Below are 14,102 nucleotides of genomic sequence, written 5' to 3'. Positions count from 1 at the left end.
GACTGGCCACCATCAGGTGGACCAGCTCGTCCTCATAGGGCTCCTCCTGTAGCCTTGAGGGGACCACAGGAACATCCAGTAGCTGTTGGAGTTCTTCCTGTCAGGCTCGTGGTAGAACGGCTCTGAAGTATCTTGTACTCGTCTTATCTGGAACAATCTAACAGCCTAAACTGTTAACAGGGGTGTAAAGAAGCAAACACACAGGCATAGATTAGGACTCAAACTAGATTTATTTTAGAAAACAAATCAGCTTAGAGGCATTTGTTCACACGTGGCTGAATAGGAGGCCGTCCAATCAGATTCGAGGTCTTCACTCTGTAGGTTGTTTGTTGGGTGAGACTCTTGGACCTCCATCAGCTGACGTGGATGTTTGATGGTCTTCTTCTCTAGTGCCAGATGATTCATCCATGAATTCAGCAGCTACAGACTGAAATGAAGCTCATGCTGCCGTTATTGAATTCCTTTTCCAGATTAGATGTTCAGAGCTCACCTTGAATGCAGCCGTCTGCTGTCTGATAGTTTTTCTCATTGTAGTCTTCAATAGTCTTTTTCCTCATGTAAGGATGTGGTGAGACTCTTTCTCAGTCTCTGCAGACGTCCCTCATTGTGCATCTCCAGAGAAGAAACAGAAAAACTGGTCACTGCTTCAGCATCACAAACGCTCTCCAGCATTGAGAGTGTTTTAGGAATTCATTCATTGTGTTGTGAACTTTGAAGGAGCAGAAACTTTACAGCTGCCAAAGATATGAGCTCCAATTCTGGATGTTTTAGGAAATGAAGTTCATCAAATGAACACTTGATTTTTGCTGATAACTCTCATTAAATTACTGAAGAAATCTAACATAAAAACCTGTAAACTCTCAGGCAACTTTTGTTAAAGTTTGACTATAATTCTATCATCATGTTCTGGAACCAGGACTCTGCAGAAGTTCCTTCAATCAGATACTTGTGTGTTTCTATTTAAAGCCTCAGGTTTGAACGTACAGCAGAGGATTAGAAAGGAGTGATTTTAATATTTAAATCAGTCCAGTAAATGTTTGGCGTGAAAATTATTAAAATTTTGATTTAGATAGATTTGTGTCAAATAATATTGTAGAGTCTCATTTAAATATATCCAAATGAGTTCAGTGTATTTACATTTTATAGAATATTTGATTTCTTAATCTCAATACTGTAGGGTCTGACCCTAAATATTATAATAATGATGTCAATTTAAATAATATTTTAGTGCAGAGTCATAAACTTTAATCAGCTAAACTTACATAATAAATATCACTGTACAATCTTAACTTGAACATTCGTATTATTGAGGTAAATTTACATAAATCATGATATTCTAGAGTCTTAACTGGAATATTTCTAACATTAATCTTTTTGTATTGTGCTGATAAACAACAATAACCCGACTTTCAGATAATATTTGTTGTCTGTGATTGTGAGACTAAATTCCTCCACATTCTGGAACTGGACTGCATTTCCCAAAATGGAAACATGGACAGAATTTAACACTCATGTATCCATGGCAACGCTAACGTTGCTGCTTCTTACCAAAGTTCACAACACAAGTAAAGATTTCAATGTAAAACTTCAGGGATGACTGCTGACCATAAGTATTCTGATCAATACTTCATGATCAATATCAGGACAGATGTTACAACTCCAGCTGTTGCATTAGACTGCAGTTATTCACAGAGAAATTAAAACATCACATTCCTCATGAAAACTAGATGGGACTTTTATTAAATAAAGTGTTGGTGAATAAACAGTGTAAAAGTGCAAAGCAGCTCCATTAAATCAGGAGATGTGAGACTTCCACAGCATGGATCACCATCTGCTGTGTTGATTCATAGCTGAATGTCAGAATGAACTGAGATAGAAAAGCTGCTTTGAGCTGCAACATTACGGTCTGACAATCCAACACCATCACAGTTTTCATCTGGTTGTTTTGCTTCAACATGCTGTGAAGTTCAGTTTTTACCTGAATCAATACAGAGATTCTATTTCCAACCAAGACTGGAATAAAAATTAGAATGTTATGAGGTTATTAATGCAACTAAATCCTTTCAGATGGAAGGATTTACTTCTAAGTTCTAATTCAAGTTTCAGTTGGAGCACATTGCATTCACAAAGAAAAACAGTGATACCTTCATAGCAACATTTAATAAACCTAAAGCTTCCCTGTTGGCACATTAGTGGAGTTTGTTACTGAGCATCTGAACCTTAAATCCAGTGAGACGACCATCTTCAGTCGAGGCCAGTCAGAGAACTTCAAGACCTTCCATCAGCTGGACCAGATGTGGCATCATCTCCCTCTGAACAGCTGGATGACAGGAGAAAAGACAGAAATCAAACACAGATCACAGAAATACTATTTATTCACTTTCATCATTCTATAAAAGTAGCGTGAACTTTATTAAAACTTGACAATATCAGTAATGAAAGTAAATGTTTTTATCTCGTGTTGAAGCTAAATTTAAAGTCAATTTTAATGACAGTTTATCCTGAGAGGAGAATGAAGCTTTTCTTTCCTTTTTAGAATATTCCTTCACAATATTCTGTTTATTATTGGCTTTAGAAGCATTTTTCTTTACTTATTTATTTTTAGATACCTCAGACTGTTGCACTTTGCTGGTTTGCAGATAATTTCAAGTACAATGACAATAAAGATCTTCTATTATAACATATTTTGCTAAAACAAGAACTGCAAACCTTCTCAACCATCTCTCAGTCTGCAAAATTCCAACTGCGACCAAGAATTATCTGATGTAGTTATTATTATAATCTTTACTGAACCAGCCCTGGAATTAATAAAAATCTGTATATGGATATGATTTTCTCTGATGGGACCACTATGGAAGCCGTAGTAACAATTAACTATCCTTTGAAGGGAAAGATTAGGTCTTCTTCAGATGGATAAAAAAAATGCTCTCCCTTTAAAAAAAAAAAAAACTGCACACAATAAAGTAAATCTCTTCTGCACTGCACACATACTACACTTTTGTATAACTCTGGATGTCAGAGTAAAGGCAGACAGATCCACTGATCAGCCACAACATTCTGACCACTGACAGCTGAAGACAACAACATCCATCATCTTGTTCTAATGCAACGTTCTGCTGGGAAACCTTGATGTTCATGTGGATGTTTGACATGTACCACCAGCTAAACACTGCAGGACAAACAACCCCCTAGTCTCCATGGCAACAGCAGTCCTTGATGCCAGCTGCCACCCTCAGCAGGACAAATTAAAACTGCTCAGGAGTGGTCCGAGGAACACGACAGAGCTAAGCTGTTCACCTGGGTTCCACACTCCCCACATCCACATCTGATTGAGCATCTGTGGGATGGTCCAGGATCAGCCTGGTCTAGGTAGGACCCACCCTGCAACCCACAGGATCCACAGAATCCACAGGACATCCCCAGAGGTTCTGAAGAACCACTGGGTCAGAGGAGTTTTAGCAGCATAAAGGGACCAACACAGTATTAGTCAGGTGGTCAGAATGTTATACTGTTATATAGTCATGCTGATTATATGATCAGTAAATGTTACCATCAATTATAACGTCCACATTGATCAGGAAAAAAACTAACTTTCAGTTCATTCAGAAACTGTGGGGTTAAACCTAAAAACACAGACCTCAACAGCAGTTTGTTTTAAAGCAGAACACCAGCTGGTTTTCACTAAAGAAGCTTTCAAAGCAACAAATAAATGACAGTTTTGTTCTCATTAAGTTCAGAGTCAGCCAAAATAACACAACAGAAATGTCTGGAAGCCAGTGGCCACCACTTTGAGCACCTCTTGTAATTGTAGAGGCCAAAGATAACTTTTATTAATCTCGTGATGTCTGAATAAATTTGGTATTGAAATATTTATGCAAGTTTTTCTTTTCCTGATGTGTGTAAACATTATTTTTGGCTGACTCTGTATAATGGGTTTCTGACAGGTCACCAGGCAACACCTTTTTATAATAATGACAAACATACCTGCATTCTACAGGAGTGATTTTCCTCATGTGCAGGTAAAGATGTGAGGAGCTTAGAGATGACAGGAGCAGGAGTCATCCTCACTAATTCAGCTTCCACCTAGAAACAGAAAGACCACAAACAAACACACTGATATACTCTCAAACGTTCAACCTCACAGCCTCAAAATATCTGTTTAGGAAGTGTTGTGTTTCTAAATTCTGCTGAAAGCATTGACAGACATTCTCTTACAAGGTTGTGTAAAAAGCAGCCTGTCCTCTGAGCTACTGAGAAATTTTCCTGAACTAAGTTTCTACGTGTAAATCGGCTCAACAAAAACTAAAGCCTCAGTCAGAGATAACAGGTATCGCAAATTATAAAGAACTTTCTTTGTTAACTCAGAGTTTCTGCTTCAACCTCACATAAAAAGGGGAGTTTAACTCGTCAGGTGACTGAAAATGAACGGCTTGTGCAGTTCTAGATCCAAAAGTAGGATGTTTCAACTCATGTTTTACTACAAATACATGCAGTAATAAATAAATACAATGGCTGGTTGTTAGTTTATTCACTATTAATGCCATTTTATATACTGGATTGAACTTGAGCAGTGGAAGAGAGAAGGAATTTAATGAAATTATGGAAATTCAGAGAGGTAATGTTGCACAATGTTAAGTTAAGCTTGGTTTAATTCAAACCAGCTGAATGTTAAACTTCAGTGCAGCTGAACGGGTTTCAGTTAACCTTAAAGTAAAATAACTTTTTTAAAAGCTAAAATACACAGCAGAGAAATACAGGTTGAGAAGGTCATTCTAATAATGAGGACTGCTGCAGCAGCAACTAACACAGGTGTTCAGCGGTAAGTTAGCCACCTGTGCTAATTAGCCCGCTAGCTAACTTAGCCGCTTAGCTAGCTAACGCGTCCGGACCAACTGCTCAAACACGACAAAACACGACTCTTCACAAGTCGCTGACTTAACGTACAACAAAACAACGCTACTGGTTAGAAGTATTTCTCTTCTTACCGTGTTTTACTCCAAAAACAAGGTCAACAGCAGCCAGAAATGCTACCAGACGTGCCGACCATTGATACATAGAATACTAGATACGTTAGCGCGCTGTCTTCTATATTATCTATGGTCTGACCAATCACTGCTCTCTAGCTCCGCCCTCTGAGAATCTTGTTGTCGTTTGGCTCCACACTTGCTGATGACCACTTCCGGTCTCAGAAAATGAAAAAAACGGAACTTTTTTCGTTTCTGTCTCTTACTGATTTTATTTTTTTGTTATTCTAAACATAAAATGAAAATCAAAGCATTTTTACAGTTTCGTATATCGCTTTTTGATCATAAAAAGGAAAAATGCCTTGTATTTCAATTTTAATTTTTGTATTATAAAACGAAAATCAAATAACCACTCGTTTTTTGTTTTTCAATACCCGCTTCAGAACGGAAAATCCAATTACCAGATCCGCACACGGACCACATCAGAACACATTTTACACGATCTTATGTTTAAAATCTGTGTGGCAGGTATGAAACGCAAAAATGCAGACAAATAGATTTGCACAAACACAACACTGCAGAAATACATCGAAGCCATTTTGAGGCAAGAAGTGATTCTATTCATGGATAAAACTCTAAATATGTAACATTGATACACAGAGAAAGCTTTAAGGATTTAATCAGTGACGAGAGAGACACACTAAAAACTACAAAAACACTATGGATGTGAAATGTAGAAATGAAGAAAAAATAAATTCTACAAGAAGAAAATTGATCAACTATATGAAATGATGAAACTGTATCAGAGGAAAACAGTACTCAAATTAAACTGATCACAAAATTATGAGGTCTATGATAGGGAGTTTTATTCTAAGGAGTGTGGCAAAGGGGGTTAAGGTCCACTGGGATTTTTTAAAGATTTTGAGTGTGTGTGTGTGTGTGTGTGTGTGTGTGTGTGTGTGTGTGTGTGTGTGTGTGTGTGTGTGTTCAGAAAATGCCTTTCTATTGGTCCTTGCACATCAAGGCAGTCAGTCTGTTACATTATTTGACACAAATCAATGCATTTTCCTGTTTATTTGACAAACAATAATGTCAGTTATGCTCAACCAAATGAAAGATTCCTCTGTGCACGAAAACCCCTGCAACCTGAAATGCCTAAAAGCACTAAATATGAATCAAGCTCATTATGAATGTACACACATTGTGCATTATAGCCCTGCATTGAACTTAATTTGTTGTTTCCGTCCCTGATCTCATGAAACATGATCACATGTTCTTTCAGGGAGCCTCGAGGCTCGTCATGACACACTTCTTTGTCATAGTGCATTTTAGGTTGGGATGTTATTCAGCAGTTGGTCTGTTCTGGTACAAACATGGGTACAAAGTGTTCCACTGCAGGATGTTCTTCAGTCATTTTCTCGGTCTCACCACAAGGGAGCAGCAAAAGATCATTTCACCAAGGATTGCAAAACAAACCAATCAAGGTAAATATACTTAAGTAACCTGTTTATCTGGATCAAAACAGAAGAAGTCAGTGCAGCCTGGAAGACCTACTGACACTCGTCATGCTAAAAGTCCAATAAGCTGTTATGTTTAGTAATTACGCAACTATTCACTCCCATTCATAATGTCTATTAAAAGATTTTAAGTAGGTGGCAGCCAAGTGATTAGCGCCCAAATGCCTTAAAGTAGGGACACCTAGTCTTACAGCGTGTCATTCCACTGCCCTGTAATTACCCAATGAAGCCAAAAGTACCCCCAAAAATCATCTCTTAGTAGGTTTGACTGAAGAATTAACTGCAAGCCATCAGTCCACTCAGCTGAAGTGTCCGTCTAACTGCACTGTGGGTTTGCTGGAAGGTGTAAAGTAGGGCAGGGGGACACAGGAGAGCCTGTCAGAAGTTATATATGGAAAAGAGAGCAGCAGGCGGATGCTGTACCATCTTATAGGGTACAACACAACCACAAGTTCCAATGTTCAAGCAGCTGTAAGCTGAAAGAGACATTCCTGGTGTAACAGGGTGTAAGATAAAAAAAAAAAAAAAAAAAAAGATACAAGGCAAATACAGCATATCGTGGTTTGGAAGAGGAGTACTGTGTGTGTATAGAGGAGTTATGGACCAGTATTCATGTCTGGCGTTGTGCCCTAACTGTCATGTAATAAATAAGGAACCAGAGTCTCAGTTTACTTCCCTAATGTCTGGTATTCAGATAGAGAGGGACACAAACGTCGCTTATTTAATGACTTTTCATGTACAGTTTGAACTACAAATAACAGAAAGTTATATCAGATAAGCAGGTGGTTACATTATAACTTTATAGGTGCGCCTTTCCAACCCAGCAAGCCTTTTCAAATGTCAGGGACACACTGGGAGTTTAGATTAAGATAAACAAATTCTATAATAAAACAAAAAAAGCCATTGTATGTCTTAGATGATTATACTGTGGGTGGAACCTTCATCGTAACAGCAGCGGTGGACAAATAGTGATGCAGTACTTGTTAAAATAATTTATCAGCTCAACTTGTGATCAGACAATAAACCTGCGGACCACACATGAATATGGAAATGTTCTTTTCAGTTGGATTCTTCCAACAGTCACAGTTATCTCAGATAACTCAGAAGTTCCCCTGAAACGCTGTAAATTCCCCCTCCTGCTTTGTTGTTTCCACTCCCTTCCTTTCCCGCCACAGCAGCAGCAGGGCTCGGCCCAAACGGATCAAGTATTAACCGTTAACTGCTCCGAGGAGGGAACACCTTATCAGAGTGTGATACACATTCAGCAGTGGTTTCCCTCCGCTGGCTTCCCCTGCCGCCTTCCACACACACACACACACCCACACACACACACACACACACACACACACACACACACACACACACACAACAGTAAACAGTCTCTTTTCCCCTCTTTGTCTCCCGCTCACACACCTAACTGATCAGCACCACTCCTGACACACTTCATATCATATCAGACAATCGTCCTCGCCAGCCGCAATGTAAATCAGCCTGAGTGTGGTTGAGGCTGGTTACCAACTGTTGTGGTGTACAAATGTGCTGACCAACTGTGCTCAGCGACAGTTCTGTGTGCATTTTAACAAGCCACTATGTGTCTGAATTTGTGTAATTCTATCAAAACAACCGTTTCCTTGAGAAGATTCAGTACTAATTTAATACATTAATACTTTTTTCTCTTTGAAAGTTGTCTGGTGCCTTTAGTGAAAGAAGCAGTGCATTTAATAGGATGATTTCCTTCATTTCTGTCTGCAGAGGAGGCCAAAACTACAGCAATACTTGTAAAGAAAAACTGTATAAAACTGCTGCGTTTCAACTTGCAGCTTTCATCAGGGTGAACAACAACTGTTGCTCAAGTTCTGATGTATTCAGAAGGTTTTTCCTTCTGAGTTCACCTTGAAGTAGATGAACTTGTGCCAGAATTCTCTGCAGTGCACATGTGCAGCGTACCCTTATATAATGATATATCATTTGTGGGCATGCTGTCTCTCAACCACACTCTTCAGATGGTTAAAACACTTTTGAATCATGTATGAAACCACAAGAAACTCTAATATTTCAGGAGAAGCAACACTAATGTCTATGCAACACTGTCTTGTCATTCTCTCTCAGTGAGTAGTGTTCAATGCTACATGCCAAAAGTAATAAATACTGCGCTCTGAATTCATACACAAAGTGTAACTACAAGTCCCTGCAGGAAAACACTAAATGCATAGTTGTTTAGCAATCAATAGAGAACATTACATTATTTCTCTGCCTGGAATCAAATGTCACATGTTGCCTCCTGTCCACTGGGTAGCATGACACCCATGTTTTTCATGCACCAAGCTGACACAGCGGCAGATATTAGATACCCTGCAATAGTGCGTTTGTATGTAGTATAGAAAAGCACAAACGGACAGTACAGTTAAAGTATTTTAAATATTTAGGGGCGTATGAGGGCAGGTCGACTCCTCCATCCAGCCTCCTGCTTAGCATGTTGAAGCACACGACTTCTTCATATAACAGGGCCTTTGTTAGAAACGGGGTGAAGAGGGTGTGTGAGTGTGCACAACAGCTGCTATTGGTCTACAGCCATCTAATGTTACACTGGGTTGCATAACATGCCTAAAACATGCGTCAGCCATGTGCAGTTACACACACACACACACACACACACACATTGTTTTACAATACCTGTAAAAGGTTACTGGACCTCAAACTTTTTCCTTCTAGTGAAGTTTTAAGAGTCACAAGAAGAAACAGTGAAAGTGAAGTGGCCACAGGTTAAGTACAGCAGTAACATGCTGGCCATCAGTGCAGTCTTCAAAAACTACAAAAACAAGACAAGTAGCATCTGGTAGTTCGAATAAATACACCAATGCTCACATAGATGGATTCAATTTAAGGTGATTTTCACATGCTGTTGCTTTTAGATCTGTTTGCATCACTTCACTGGTCACGGTTCTATGCAGCATATCAGCATTTACACTGGAAAAGTGAAGTGAATAAGTTAAAAATCTGAATAAATTAACTGATATTATGGCTTGTGTTAAGATAGAACCAAAAGTATCTTGATGGAGAAAACAAAAAATTAATTGTTGTACAAAATTTCCATATTTGAAAGTGACAGAAGCTTTCCAAAGCTGAAACTCTACTGACTTAATTCCAGCTTCAGTTATTAGCCAGTAAGCAAAATGAACAACTGATCCAGCTCCACAAAAGTTGTTTCTGTGTCTTCTGGTTTGTCAATAACAAGCTGTGAACTCAATATGAGCATATTATAGGCATTTCTTTAAAATCTGACATTAAATCTTCCTATCGCGCTAAACCAACTGGACCTACAGTTCTTTAGGTGTGAAATTCTTCATTTTTTATTCACCACCTCGTTGTTTGTGTTCAGTTTGATTTTAGCACTTCATGCAGTGACACTGAACCAAACAGTAAAGCTGAAAAAAATACACAAAACACTCAAATGGAAATATATTTAAGCATGCTAGAACTGAATAAATGCAGTGATAATTAAGTCTGGAGTTGATTTTTAAAGGTAAATCTACATTATTTTCTCGCCATTAGGCCTTGTCTTTAAAAGTAAAGTATCCACAACAGTACGGGGATGACAGACAATGGTGCAAATGAACGCATTCATATTTAATCAAACTCACACATAGTAAATATGATGCCGTTTTATATACCGGCACATAAATTCTGCACACAATGCAAAAAGAGAAGGAAGAAAGGGGGGGGGGGGGGGTTATATCAGTCCAGTAGTTCACTTTTCCTCCTGGGTGCGTTAACTAATTTGTTGCATAAGAACTGTCAAAGCACAATAATGCACAGTGCATCCTTTCACACTTTGTAATGTTCATAATTGAGAAAAAAATGGTCGTGCTACTTTCAATCCTTCTAATTTGAGCTTTAATTTCAAATAAGGCTTTTATAAGTGTCCTCATTCCACAGGCTGGTAATGAGATGCACAACCTGGGTGCACTTTGCTGGTTTTCCTCCCCGGCAGCGAAAGCGTTAAGCGCTGCATTATGGGAGGCTCCCAGCCCCGCCCACTCGCAGCCTCTTTGCATATCGGGCGGGAAGCTGTGGCTCTTTGTGGCTGCTGAGCTCAGCCGAAACCCCTCCCACAAAACACCGCACTGGCGGGAAAAAGGCCGGCTCCAGAGCTCAACTCACTGACAATAGAGGAACCCAGATGCATACACAGACACAGACACACACACACACACACACACACACACACACACACACACACACGCACACACACACACACACACACACACACACACACACACACACACACACAGCCTCTTTGTCCCACATGCTGTACACTGCAGAGTACACTGCTCCCTGTGCGCGCAGTGAAAAAATGGGCACACAAACATACACACAACAGGCTTTGTTAGTCCTTTATGAGCTTGCACACCCTTTTCCTGCCTGAGAGCAAAAGGTGAAAACAAGTGGACAGAGAGACAGAGCAGAGCAGGGACGGACAGCAGGACGGAGGAGAGGGTTTATTATGACATGGAGGCAGCTGAGAGAGAAGTGTGTTAAGAGGTGAGGCCTTTCTGCAGCCCACCAGACACAGCACATCAAGGATAAGCAGCTTTGTCTAAAATGAGCACATTATATACAATACGTGTCGACAGAGTGTGTGCTGTGTGTGTGGCTGCCCTGGGAAAGAGTTCAGCGAGTTGCTGGAAAAACAGGAAGGCATGTCATGCTCTGGATTGGGGAGGGTAGAAGAAGAAGAAGGAGGGGGGGGGAGAAAAAGAGAAAAGTACCGAGCGTCCCCCGCATTACATAACCAAGCAGGAAATATGCAGCAGAGAGAGAGAGAGACAGGCAGAGAGGCTATAGGAAGCCATGCATACACTGCACCTATGACACTTTCCTTAAAGGCTTTTCACATCTCATCACGTCTCTTCCTCTGCGCTCTTCTTCCCGTCACTTTTTTACACCCACTACAGGAGCCAGACAGTGCAACAAAAAGAGAGGGAGAGAGGAAGCTGCATGAACTCATTGAACCCCGGCCATCCCTATAGACACACACACACACACACACACACACACACACACACACGTCAATAAATGATGGTCTGCACTCGGCTTTGGATGCATACATCGCACTGAAATGTTATAAAACACTGGCTGGATTAGGCGCTCATCCCTCATTGTGCAGTTTTGGTTGTGTGTGTGTGTATAATCCATAATGCATACAGGTGCAAACACACAACCGTCACATTTCGACTAAGCGTACACACTAGAGTGGTATATGGTGAGCGTGTTTCTTGTTACATCTGCAAAATGAAGCAAGAAAAAAGCAAACTTCTCACATAAGCGCACACACACAGGACAAAACAATGCCTTTTTATCTGATTGAGTCACACCTGACAGTGTTGTGTTTCTCACTCGGTTACACAACATTCATGTTTTAAACTGCCTTTGTCCTCTTCCTTATAGACAGCAAAACACTGACCCTCCGCAGAGGAAGCTTCCAATGCAGGGATACACACACACACACCAATCTTTAATTAGAAAAGGATGTCAAAGGGCACAAATACGAGCACTCAGTGTAGTCTGTCCTCAGGATAAAGCTCAAATAAACTCAGCAGCTGGCAGTCTGATAGTTGACCTTTCGCTCCTCTTAACTGTTTGCCTACAGTGACAACAAAAGAGATACACAACCAAGTCCTTCACATTCCACATACTCAGATTATGAGACTGTGTGTGTGGTGTCTAGCATTATATCACTGACAAAGATTTAGCCTTCTGCATTATCTGTAAACAGGCTCCTCATTGGCAGCAACCGTTATTTCCCATCAAAAACTGGCAGTGAAGTCAACAACGTCTTGGACTACAGCTGAGGCTCCGTCTGATTAGCCGTTTGCGTGTCTGTCTGAGAGTGTAGGTGCGTGTGAGTTTTGTTTTTTTTTTTTTTTGTCTCGCCAGGGCCAGATGGCAGGGAATGTTTAGTCAAATGGGATTAGAGATTAGGATTAAGTGGACTTCAAATTACCTAGACGCACAGTCACTGGATGACACACTACTACAGCGGAGCTCTGAGGTGGAGGAGCCCAGCAAGTTCAAACGCAGACGTGTGTTTAGCATAGTTAGCATACAAACTGGGAAAATGTGCAAGAAAAACCCTTAAAAACGGGTTTGACTGGTTCTGAAGGACTCACTGAAGTAAATTCAAGTTTTTCCACATAGATACCCAGGATAGTATTTATGAATTCTTTAACCCTTTTATTTTCGAGTCAGGCCTCAATAGGAGATTATCGGGGTGTGTAGGTGTTAACATCACTCAGGGAACTGGGACAGTGGTTCCAGTACGTTGGCTTCGTGTTTCCAGTAGGTGCGCTGTAAAGATAAAAATAATACTTAAATCCACATCTTGGCTATTTGGCTGCTACCATGATTTCTTTAAGGATACAAAAACAAACACCAGAGAAGAACATTCTATCGTTTTGCCGTTTTTGTGAACTTTTAATTGCGGATGCTGTGGATCATGTAATATTGGGCAAAGCTGATACAGCAAGTTGTTGCCAAGTTGTAGACGTATAACTGCAAGTGGTAACCAAATGTATAGAAGCTGGTATCTATGTCTGCTGTTGTTTCAGTAAAATGCTTGTTACACAAAGCAACAAAGAGCAGGCAAGGACTGAGGTCACATTACGACTGGTGAAACTTTCCATTTAACATGCCCACAGGGATACACAAACTAATAATTAGTAAACGATTTCATCTATAATATTTCTTTCTATTTCTCGAGTTTATTAATGTATTTGCATTAAAAATCAAACAGCGGAAAAAAAAAATCAACCTAAGTAGCCGAATTCCATATGAAAACCACAGATCTGGCAACCCTGCAGTCCAAAGCTCAAAGGCATTTAATTTAATGCTAATAAAACAGAAAAATAGACAATTTTCACTTTGGCTTTTTTCCCTCGAAAAATCACTAATCGATTTCTAGACATTTTCTGTGAATTACTTCAGCACTAACATGACCCAATGCCATCACGTATTCATCGTCATACAAACAGGATGCCATGTCCCAAGCCGCCGTATAAGTGATGCATACAAAATATGATGTCTAGTCTAAGCAGTTTATTCACAGCGTACACTCAAGTCAGTGTATGCAGCATAAAGCCAGCACCAGATGCCAAACCTCCATGGCAAACAGGCCAGACAACAAGCATCTATAGGCTGCAGCGTGTGTTACATAAGTCAGCCTGCAGTTCCCCTGCGCTGGGCCTCATCCATAGGACAGTGTGTGCTCTGTGAACATATACAGCCACTGATCCGCTATAGGGCAGGACTGGACTTAGAGAGGAAAAGACAGAAACGGAGCTCGAACTGGGTGAATTATTGTGTGGCTCGCTGACTGATGCAGCTATACATACAAACACACATACACAGAGGAGAGATTTATGCCTGCGCTGGTAGCAGCAAGCATCAAATCAAACACTCAAGAATGCAGAAAATCCCACTTTAAAAGGACTTATGTGTGTGTGGGGTGGTCGAGAGGGGGGCAACGGTTGCAGGTCTCCCATTTGAAAGCTGATCTGTTGTGTCGATTCTTTGTGCTCAGCGTCGGCAGCTGATGAATACACTGAGTGGATGTACGCCGGCT

General features: G+C 40.3%; 1 long non-coding RNA gene across 2 annotated transcripts; it reads right to left on the bottom strand.

Moving 5' to 3' along the window:
• Nucleotides 1-211: 211 nt before the first annotated feature.
• LOC129348515 (uncharacterized) lies at nt 212-4,945 on the bottom strand. 2 transcript variants are annotated; one of them, XR_008601080.1, is made up of 4 exons: nt 3,985-4,945; nt 2,220-2,320; nt 491-612; nt 212-427 (listed from the first exon to the last, which is right to left on the bottom strand). It is a non-coding gene; the product is annotated as an uncharacterized LOC129348515 (long non-coding RNA). The 2 variants fall into 2 exon arrangements; XR_008601079.1 differs by lacking the exons at nt 2,220-2,320; nt 3,985-4,945 and having other exon boundaries at nt 491-2,213.
• Between the last annotated feature and the right edge of the window lie 9,157 nt (nt 4,946-14,102).

Source organism: Amphiprion ocellaris, unplaced genomic scaffold, assembly GCF_022539595.1.
Source record: "Amphiprion ocellaris isolate individual 3 ecotype Okinawa unplaced genomic scaffold, ASM2253959v1 Aocel_unscaffolded316, whole genome shotgun sequence".
Taxonomy (NCBI): Eukaryota; Metazoa; Chordata; class Actinopteri; family Pomacentridae; genus Amphiprion; species Amphiprion ocellaris.
This window is presented reverse-complemented; position numbering and strand designations above follow the sequence as displayed.